This window comes from Tupaia chinensis, unplaced genomic scaffold (assembly GCF_000334495.1).
Source record: "Tupaia chinensis unplaced genomic scaffold, TupChi_1.0 Scaffold000165_2, whole genome shotgun sequence".
In the NCBI taxonomy this organism is placed as follows: domain Eukaryota; kingdom Metazoa; phylum Chordata; class Mammalia; order Scandentia; family Tupaiidae; genus Tupaia; species Tupaia belangeri.
The window spans coordinates 4496105-4506682 of record NW_006159640.1 but is presented as its reverse complement, the minus strand read 5'-3'; the positions used below and the strand labels follow the sequence as shown (position 1 = coordinate 4506682).

At 39.3% G+C, this 10578-nt stretch overlaps 1 protein-coding gene and 1 pseudogene across 1 annotated transcript in view; one reads left to right on the top strand and one right to left on the bottom strand.

Moving 5' to 3' along the window:
- The window catches only part of TEX11 (testis expressed 11), a 514378-nt gene that overhangs the window by 13089 nt on the left and 490711 nt on the right, over positions 1–10578 (bottom strand). The window lies entirely within an intron of this gene.
- Positions 7028–7538, top strand: LOC102489855 (ubiquinol-cytochrome-c reductase complex assembly factor 2 pseudogene; annotated as a pseudogene).

Below are 10578 nucleotides of genomic sequence, written 5' to 3'. Positions count from 1 at the left end.
GGAAAGTCCAATGCTCTGTGAGGCAATCCTACATGGGAAGATTTTTGGTTCAACTCTGGACACCTCCATGAGCATGCCAGGCAAAAACGTGCCCAAGATCCAGAGATGGCTGAAGGCCAGAGGTGTATTGTGGGGTTGAAACCTCTTAGGTGTGCTATCTTTCTTGCATATGGAATAAATAGATAAAAATGTAAAGAAAACGGGCAACATGAGGAATCCTTGCGGTGATGGACATGTTCAGTGCCTTGATGGTAATAATGCAATATCCTTGTTTTGATATTGTACTACTGTTTTCTAAGATGTTATCATCGGGGGAAACTGGGTAAAAGGAACACAGGATCTTCGTGTTGATTTTTTTACAGTTACACATGAATATATAATTATCAAAAAATATAATTTTAATTAGAAAACAACCTGAAAACTCTATTCTCTCTTTAAAAAAATATTCTAGAATGTGAACCTACAATGGAGTACATAGGCTTGCTTACTTAAGCCTGTGAGTCAACCTCCCTGCTTTTTCACTGGCACTAGTTTTTGAATATCAACTTGAGCCTATCAATTGAACTAAAATTTCCTAGCAAAAACTGGTAAAGAAGATATATGTTCCCATGTACCCTATAGCAAAAATCTCTCTAAAATAAAAAAAAAACCTATGTATTTTAGAGACATTTTCAATTAATCTGTCTTTCATTCCCCATATCAAATCAGTTATCAAGTTCGATTGATCCTTCCTTTAGAATCTGTTTTCTTTTCTTTTAAATTTATTTATTTACATTCATTCACTGTACATCATTACAGTATACAAAATGAGAGTTTTCATCCAGAATACACTGTATATTGGCTCAATCAAGGATATTACCATATGTGTTATCATCAACAAATAATTTTTCATTACTTGTTTATTATATATTTTGCTTCTGTTTTCTCCCCCTTTATTCCCTATCTCTCACTCTCTGCCATTTCCCACTCTCCTCCCACATTGTCTCTGATATGTTCTAGTGAAAAGAGCTTTGTAATTGAGGTGCAATAGACTAAATATTTCTCTCTCCCACAAATTCATATGTTAAAATCCTAACCCCCAAGGTGATGATATTAGGAGGTGGAGCTAATGGGGGGTGATTAGGTCATGAGGGTGGAGCCTTCCTGAATGGAATTAGTGCCTTCATAAAAGAGATCCTAGGGAGTGGATGGTAGGATGGCAGTAATGCTATGCTCTGCATGGCTGGCCCACATGGAAAGATTCCATGTTCATGTCTGGAGACCTCCTTGAACATGCTGGGTGTGTGCATGCCTATGACCTAGGGCTAGCTGAGGCTGGGAGTGGATCATGGCATGAAGACCCTTCTCTCTTTCTATCCCTTTGTCTCTCCCACTCATTAAAGAAAGAAACTTAAAAAAGAGAGAGACCCTCAAAGAGATCCATTGCCCCTTCCATCATGTGAGGTTCCAGTGAGAAAATGACCATCTGTGAGGAATCAGGCTCTCTCTCTCTCTCTTTTTTTTTTTTGCTATAGGTCGCGTGCGCTTGCCCGACAGAGAGATAGAAAGTGAGAAATCACTCCCCAGGGGGATGGCCACACCACAATCCCTTCTCTTCCATTCTCCTCTTGGGATCTTGGGCATGCACACACACGCGCCCGGCATGAGTTTTAAGCCACCGGGTCCGAGACTCGAACCGTGGTCAACTACATGGGAGTTCAGCGACATAGCCATTACACTAACTGCTGGCCCCAGAATCAGGCTCTCTTCAGACACCAAATCTGCTGGTGCCTTGATCTCGGATTTCCTAGCTTCCATAATAATGAGAGGTAAATTTCCGTCATTTTATAAGTCACCCAATCTATGCTATTTTGTTATAGTAGCCTGAAAATACTACATTATGAGTTCAGAAGATCTAGATTCAAGTCCTGTAATTTGTTAGCTGTCAATGACTTTAGGCAAATTAGTAACTTGCCTCTTTTGAATAATAAAATTCCCCTCATTTGTATATCAAGAATAATGTCTACTTCATAGAATTGCTATGGTGGGCCATGTGATAATAGATTTTAAGAGTGCTTTGTAAATCGTAAAGCATTATACTGTGAGGCTGTATATTTGTGTAATAGCCATTTTGCCAGTGTGTGGAAGTACTTAATAAAGATGATCTACTTAATAAATAAATAGTGAATGAGTGAGTGGGCATTAAAAAAGTCAATCAAATAAGGGATCAGCAGATGTAATTATTATGTTGCTGGACTCCCACATAGTCGACCACAGTTCAAGTCTTGGACCTGGCAGCTTAAAACTCATACCAGGCATGTGTATATGCATGCCCAAAATCCTGAGAAGAGAATGGAGAAGAAGGGATTGCAGCACGGCCATTTCCCCTCGGGGGTGATTTCTCTCTTTCCATCTCTGACTCTCTGGTGAGCGCACACGCTCTATAGCAAAAATCTCTCTAAAAAAAGTCAATTGAACAAAGGTAAATTTTTCTCTCAAGCATTTAAGACAAAGGAGATACATAGCACATTCAATCAAACAAGGTAAAGCAACATACACTATACAAAAATCTCTGCCCAAAAAGGAGGAAAAAGCTAACTATTCAGTCATGTTTTAAGAGATGAGCCATAGTGAAAAGGAAACTTGTCAGAGAAGTAGAAAAACATGAAGTTAACAGGCAACCCAAGACCAGAGAACTGGAACTATAATAGATTAGACAGAATAAATGTGGCAAAACCAAAATGCTCAGAGCAGTTTTGGCCTTCTATAGAGAATATGGAAATCAATCACTTTGGAGTTATAGTAAAATCTAATTTTAGTTTGTATTAGTTATTATGATAAACACACCAGACAGTCCAGATAAGGCTCATGGATTAGAAATAGAATTTTCTGGGACCAGCAGTTAGCATAATGGCTATGTCGCTGGACTCCCATGTAGTCGACCGCGGTTCGCGTCCCAGACCTGGTGGCTTAAAACTCACGCCCAGGCACATGTGTGTGCGTGCCCAAGATCCCAAGAGGAGAATGGAGTAGAAAGGATTGTGGCATGGCCATCCCCCCTGGGGGGTGATTTCTCGCTTTCTGTCTCTTTGTCTCTCTCTGTCTGTCTGGCGAGCGTGCAAAAAAAAAAAAAAAAAAAAAAAGAAAAAGAAAAAAACCTCTCCAAGAAAAGAAAAAAAATAGAAATAGAATTTTCTCTTCTTCTCAAAAGACAGTAAAGAAAAAATTCAAAATGTTCAATGCTGAAGGTGATTTTTTTTTAATTTAAATTCACACAGGCCATAATTATGTAGCTCCAGGAAAATTCTAGGCTTCTGTAAGTCAATGTTAGTTTGTACCAGGTTGTTACCACGCTATATTGTTTTACCACCTATTGTGGTTTGTGGATATTTATGCATGGAGAAATAGTCAAGCCCAGAGCAGTCAGAGTCCTTAGATATTAACATGGAACTCAAATAATGACTTTCTGTCTGACTTTAAACAAGTTAATGTTTTACAGCTTCCTCATAATAACAAACTACCTTACATGTATATGAGTTATTAAACTTTACAATGCATGTATTATTCCCATTGATCCTTACAACTTCAGTGTGGGAAGAGTGAGAACAGGTATTATTCACATTTTACAAATGAGAGAATTGAAATAAAATGGCAGAGGAGTGATATCCATATGCAAAAATAAAGCAACAACAGCAAAAAACATTTAGAAACTTATCTCATAAAAATTAACTCAAAATAGTCCAGCCTCTGTAGTGCAATCGGCAGAGTGCTGGACTGCCAATACTATGCAGCCTGCATGCACATCTTGGTGGGCTGGGGGACTGGGGGAAGGAGATTGTGGTGTGACAAAGCCCTGTGGAGGGTAATTCTCTATCTCCCTCTCTCCTTCCCTCCCTTTCCTCTCTCTAGCATGTGCACATGCTCTATTATGAATATAAGAAAATTATTTTTTAAAATTAATTCAAAGTACATAAAATACCTATATATAAAAAATAAAATGATAAAACTTCTACAGGAACACATAGGAGACATTTGGCAAAATGGCTTAGGAGAGGTGCCTAATGTACTTCCTTTTCACAGAAAGGGATTTTAAACAAAGAATAAGTAGCTGATATTCAGCTGGATTGTTTGAGGGAGAGGGCTGGAATGCAGTGGAGATGTGGTAGAGATGCTGTGGAGCATGAAGTCTCAGGATGACCTTGTAGAGGGGTAGCAAAGCATCCTACATCTTCTGACCTATCTTCCCAGCTGAGACAGCGTTGGAACCAGGCAAGATTTTTATTAAAGAAGAAAGAGTAAGTGAACTCCAACCGTCCCTTGAACACCTAAAGTCTTTATCTCAGAAATATCCTGAAGCCTTCACAGGCTCTGAGCCCAGTTTGGGGAACATCTTAGAGGTCCATGCTCCTGAATTGCCCCAGCGGAGTCCAGATCATGTTGTACCCTCTCCCACACAGGTTATGACTTCATAAAGTCATCTGTGACCATACCCACCTGCATTCCAGGGCAGTAACTGGGTAAGCATCCTAACCCACAACCACCTGTACTAGGAGCCAGAGGAGCAGTCTCACCATTCCCCTCTGTGTCCCATGGAGCAGGAAAGTGAGTAACTTCATCCATAGCCAAGCCTCTGGAGAGGCCCTACCCTCACACATCTTGGGGGAGCACCCAAGAGAGTGACTCTGCCAGCAATAAGACCCCTGAAAAGGCCATTAACCACCCCCCTCATAAAGAGGAGTGGTTGTGGGTGAGAAACTCTGCCCACAACCAAGTCCCTGGAGAGTCTTGCCTTTCCCCCCATCTTGTGGAAACAGCCATGAGAGCAACCCTCCCCACAGCTGGACACCACACAGAGAACTGCTGGGCATCCCTACTGATCCACAGCAGTAGGAAACAACCTGACAACCCCCATACTGCCACATGCCATACTCAGAAGCACTGGAGTGATCCTCTCCACTCGTGAACATGTCCTGTCTGTAGAAGAGCCAGGTCTAAAACCAAAAGACCAGTCATAAGAATCTATGAAGCTTAGGCTACCAAAGCACTTACAAATATCATTGACACTGATTACAGCTGAAGAAACTACATGGACACTATACAACCATATCTATCAGGAACCAAATCCAATGTGTCCTACCCAACTGACATCCTAGGATCCATCTACACAAGAAAGTCTTTCGCATAAAAGCCATCCTATAAAATTGGTAGAGGTAACTATTCCACAAGATATGATAATATCAATGTAGGAACACAAGAAATATGAAAAAGCAAGGTGACATCATGCCCTCAAAATAATATGATAATTTTCTAGTAATAGACCACAAAGAGAAGAAAATCTACAAAAAAATTTGAAAGTGAATTCAAAATAATTATCATAATTTAACTCAATGAGATAAAAGAGAATATAGATAGACAATTCCACAAAATCATGAAAACAATATATGATCTGAATAAGAATCCACAAAATCAAGAAAACAATATATGATCTGAATAAGAAAACCAACAAAGATATATATATGTATATATGTGTATATATATATGTGTGTATGTATATGCTTATATATGTGTATATATATGTATATATGTGTGTGTATATATGAAGAAATAATTTTTAACCTTGAAAACAACTCTTTTGAAATAACCCAGGCAGAAAAGAAAAAAGAATTTAAAGAAAAATGGAAGATTTACTGCTAAGTAAAACAAGCCAGACTAGGAAAGAGAGGCACTGTATGTTTCTACTTAAAAGATACAAAATGTCTTCATTCTATGACAAAAAACTGAAATATTGGACAGTATAAAGGCATGGAGAGCAACTGTGGATACTAGAGACAGTGTGGGAGGAGAGTGGGAAATGGGGGAGGGTGAGAGGGAGGGAATCAAGGGATAAAAAGAAAAAGCAAAACATTTAAGAAACATAAAAAGGATGAGACCAGCAGTTAGCGTAATGGCTATTTCACTGGACTCCCACATAGCTGACTGCAGTTTGAGTCCCAGACCCGGTGGCTTAAACTCACGCTGGTCGCGTGTGCGTGCGTGCCCAAGATCCCGAGAGGAGAATGGAGGAGAAGGGATTGCGGCATGGCCACCCCCCCCCCAGGGGGCGATTTCTCACTTTTTGTCTCTCTGTCTGTCTGGCAAGCGCACGTGCCCTATAGCAAAAACCTCTCCCCCCCAAAAAAAAGGATAATTATCTGTTGAAGACAATATTTATGGTAATATCTTTGACTGGGCCAATAATCAGTGTATTCTGGATGGGAAAATTCATTTAGTATGCTGTAATGATATACAGTGAGTGAATGTAAAAAATTTTTTAAAAAAGAAAGAGGGGAAAAAAATAAGGAAACCTATAGGACACGAGTAAGCAAACAAATATTCACATTATGGGAGTTCCATAAGGTAAATAGATGGGAAATAATAGCTGAAAACTTCCCAAGTCTTCTTGAGATTCAGGAAGCTCAAATATGCTCAAGTAGATTCAATAAAAAATGATCCTCTCAAGGCACATTATAATCAAACTGTCAAAAGTCAAAGCCTAAGCAAGAATTGTAAAAACAGAAAAAGTGTCAAGTCACATATAGAGGAATCTCCATTAGACTAATAGCAGATTTTTCAGCAGAAACCTTATAAGCCAGAAGAGAACGTGATGATATATTCATAATGCTGAAAACAAACAAACAAACAAACAAAACCAAAAAAATTTCCAGTCAAGATACTTTACCCAGCAAAGTTATCCTTCAGAAATGAAGGACAATTAAGTCTTTTCTAGACAAGCAAAAACTGTGGGAATTTATCTCCACTAAACCAGCTTTATAAAAAATGCTTAAGAGAGCCAAGCCATGGTGATATGTGCTGGTAAGACACTGTAGTCTGCAGGCTGGAATCATCTGAGAAGCTCTGATTTGATTCCCTGTCCAACCTAAAGGCAAGACATGGTGATATGCGCCTATAATTCCAGAGACTCAGGAGGATGAGGCAGGGGAATCATAAGCCCAAGGCTGGCCTGGGCTACAGTTCTAAAAAGAACTGGATGTGGGAACAAGTGACCAAAATGGTGGCCAACCTCTACTGATGGTTTCTTATGCTCTGTGAGGAATGGGCCCTGGACATGAGACCAAACTGGGACAGAACTTGGGCACTTACCTGTGGCAGTGGATGGCATATGTCTTTTGGGGGGGAGAAAGCACCCAAATGCAGGGCCTGAGGCCTGTGATCAGATGTATCAGAGATTAGCATGACTCCATTCAAACTACTACAAACACAAGTACCCTTGCCCCAGAGACACTGGCTTCAGTGGCCTGTCCATGGAAGAGTACACACTGATCCTGTCCACAGACACCTTGGAAGAGTTAAAGGAAATGAAGAAAGGCATGTGGAAGAAGCTGCAGGAGAAGTTTGCCCCCAAGGGTCCTGGAGAGAAGCGTAAGGCCTGGGCTCAGTCCTTATCCTCGCCCACATACCTAAGTGTGGAGCCTCAGATGTTGCCAACTGCAATAAAACCCGTGATTTTTTCTGGGGGTGGGGGGAATGGAAGAGCTGGATGTGGTGACATATACCTGTAGTCCCAACTAGGAGGCTGTGAAGCAGGAGGATCACAACACTGAGATGCTATCTTAAGAAAAAAATTGCTCAAGGGATTTTTACATCTTAAAGCAAAAGGATGATAACTACTATCATAAAAGTATGTGAAAGTATAGAGTTCACCAGTAGGGCAGATACACAAATAAGAAAGAGAAAGGAACCAATCTTCAGCATTAAGAAACGACCACCAAACTGCAAAAATAAAAAATTTAAAGCGGAAGAATGGAACAAAGGCAATATAAACTACCAGAACAAAAATTTAATAAAATCACAAGAGTAAGTCCTTACCCATCAATAATAACGTTGCATATAAGTCAATTAAATTCTACAATTAAAAGATACAGACTGTTGGGTACAGCAGGTGACATGGTGGTTAAGGAGCTGGATCCCACATGGCTTAATGTGCAGTTCAAGTCCTGGACCTAGAATCTTGAAAATCACGCTGGGTGCATGTATGCGTGTGCCCAAAATCCCAAGAGGAGAATGGAGGAGAAGGGATTGTGGCATGGACATCCCCCACCAAAGGCTGATTTCTCTCTCTCCAGTAAGTACATATGCCTTATGGCAACAACATGTGTGTGTGTGAGAGTGTGTGTGTGTATATAGATATGACTATATAGATAGATATATAATATGTATAACTGATGCACTTCATGGAGCTAGAAAACCAAAACAAACCCAAGCTAAAATTAGTAGAAGGAAAGAATAAAGATCAGAGTAGAAATAAATGAAATTGAAACTAAAAACACAATTCAAAAGATCAACAAAACAAAAAGTTGTAGTTTTGCTTTCTAATAAAAGAACACAAATTAAAAATAGGTAAGGAAAATTTTCATTAAATGAGTAGATTTTTAGCTGCTCTTCTCACAAAAAAGTAAAACAACATGAGATGATAGGTATGTTTATCTGCTTCACTATATTAATCATTATACTCTGAATATGTAGCTTTATTTATCCCAAACATGCATTTTATAAATCTCAAATATATAACATGACATATATTTAAAAATACACAGGATAAAATATTTTTAAATTTGGCTATGCAAAGATTTCTTAACATGACCAAAACCACTACCCTATAAAAGAAAAAACTGGATGAGCCACTTTGGTACAGCACACACTCAAGAGTCTGACTAGCTGGAGGGTTGGGGGAAGGGGATTGAGGTGTGACAAGACCCTGTTGGGGTGCCTTTCTCTCTCTCTAAAAGAAATAAAATAAATAAGTAAAAGAAAAATCGATAAATTGGACTTCGTCAAAATAAAAATATTTTATTCAAATGATACCATTAAGGAAAAAAAAAAAACCTAGGGATTGGGAAAAAATATTTATCAATCACATATTTGATAAAGGATTTGTATTCAGAACATATAAAGAACTCTTGGGACCAGTAGTTGGCGTAATGGCTATCTCGCTGGACTCCCATGAAGTCGACCGCAGTTCAAGTCCCGGACCTGGTGGCTTAAACTCATGCTGGGCGCGTGTGCATGCCCAAGATCCCTAGAGGAGAATGGAGAAGAGAATGGAGGAGAAGGGATTGTGGAGTGGCCACCCCCCTGGAAGGTGATTTCTCACTTTCTGTCTCTTTGTCTTTCTGGCGAGTGCATGTGCCCTATAGCAAAAATCTCTCCAGGCAAACCAAAACAAAACAAACTCTTACAACTCAATTAAAGGCCAAATTTCAAAAATGGGAAAATAATTGAGTAGACATGTTTTCAATGAAAATACATAAATGGTCAATCAACACATGAAAATATGCTGAACACTGGTCATCAAGGAAATACAAATCAAAAGCATAATGAACTATTTGCTCCTCACCCATTAGGTTAGCTGTAATTTTTTTTTTTGGAGAGTTTATTTTTGCCACAGGGCACGTGCGCTTGCCAGAAAGACAGAGACAGAGAGACAGAAAGCGAGAAATCACCCCCCAGGGGGGGCCACGCCGTAATCCCTTCTCCTCCATTCTCCTCTTGGGATCTTGGGCACGCATGCACACACACCCGGCATGGGGTTAAAGCCACCAGGTCTGGGACGCGAACGGCAGTTGACTACCTGGGAGTCCAGCGACATAGCCATTACGCTAACTGCTGGTCCTGGTTAGCTGTAATTTTAAAAATGAACAATAAGATCTTCATTTTGGTCGGTGATCATAAGAGGAACTACTGAAAAGGTGGTTACACTGCAGTTCTGAAGAAAGGAACAGAACTAAAATGCCTCCTTTTGAAACAGATATGACGGTGGAAACCCAAGATACAGAAAGAGTAAACTATGGTACAGAAGCTTAAACACCTGTGCTCAATGATAAAGAAGGTAATGTCAGAGTACTTGGAACAAATCAGGGAATTGAGAGAGTTAACAGAAATGTGCAAAATCGAATTACTGAAGTAAATGCAAAATGAGAAATTTTCACAGAATGCAGAGAAAGGGAGAAACTAAACCATGATAAAAGAAGGAAAGACCAAGAGATACAATCTACACATAATTAGACTATCTGGAATGAAAGACAAAACAAGTAGCTGAAACAATTACTAAGGAACTGTTTGAACAAAATTTCCCAGAGTTCAAGAACCATCTAGATCTACAAAAAGAAAAAGCTCACAGACTACCTTTAAAATTTGACAGAAAGAAAGTAACAAGTAGACATATCCTGGTAGCATTTTTAAATTTCAGGAAAAAAATTAAAATTTTACAAGTATCCAGACAGAAACAGGTTACCTGTAAAAGGCAGAAGTCAGAATGACGTCAGCTTTTTTTCTTGCAACTCCAAATGCTAGAAGACAATGGAACAATACCTAGAGAGTCTTAGGGAAAAATAATTTAGAGCTAGGAATTGTATACCTTGCTAAGTTATTATTTCTCTGTGCAGGTAACTGGAAGATATTTTCAAATATGCAGGGTTAAAGAAAGTATATTGACCTAGAACCTTCACTGAACACTCTGCTGCATGATTTACTGCAACCAGCAGAGAACATGAATCAAAATAAATGGAGTAGGGAGGCAATTGTATGAAGAAACATTCAACC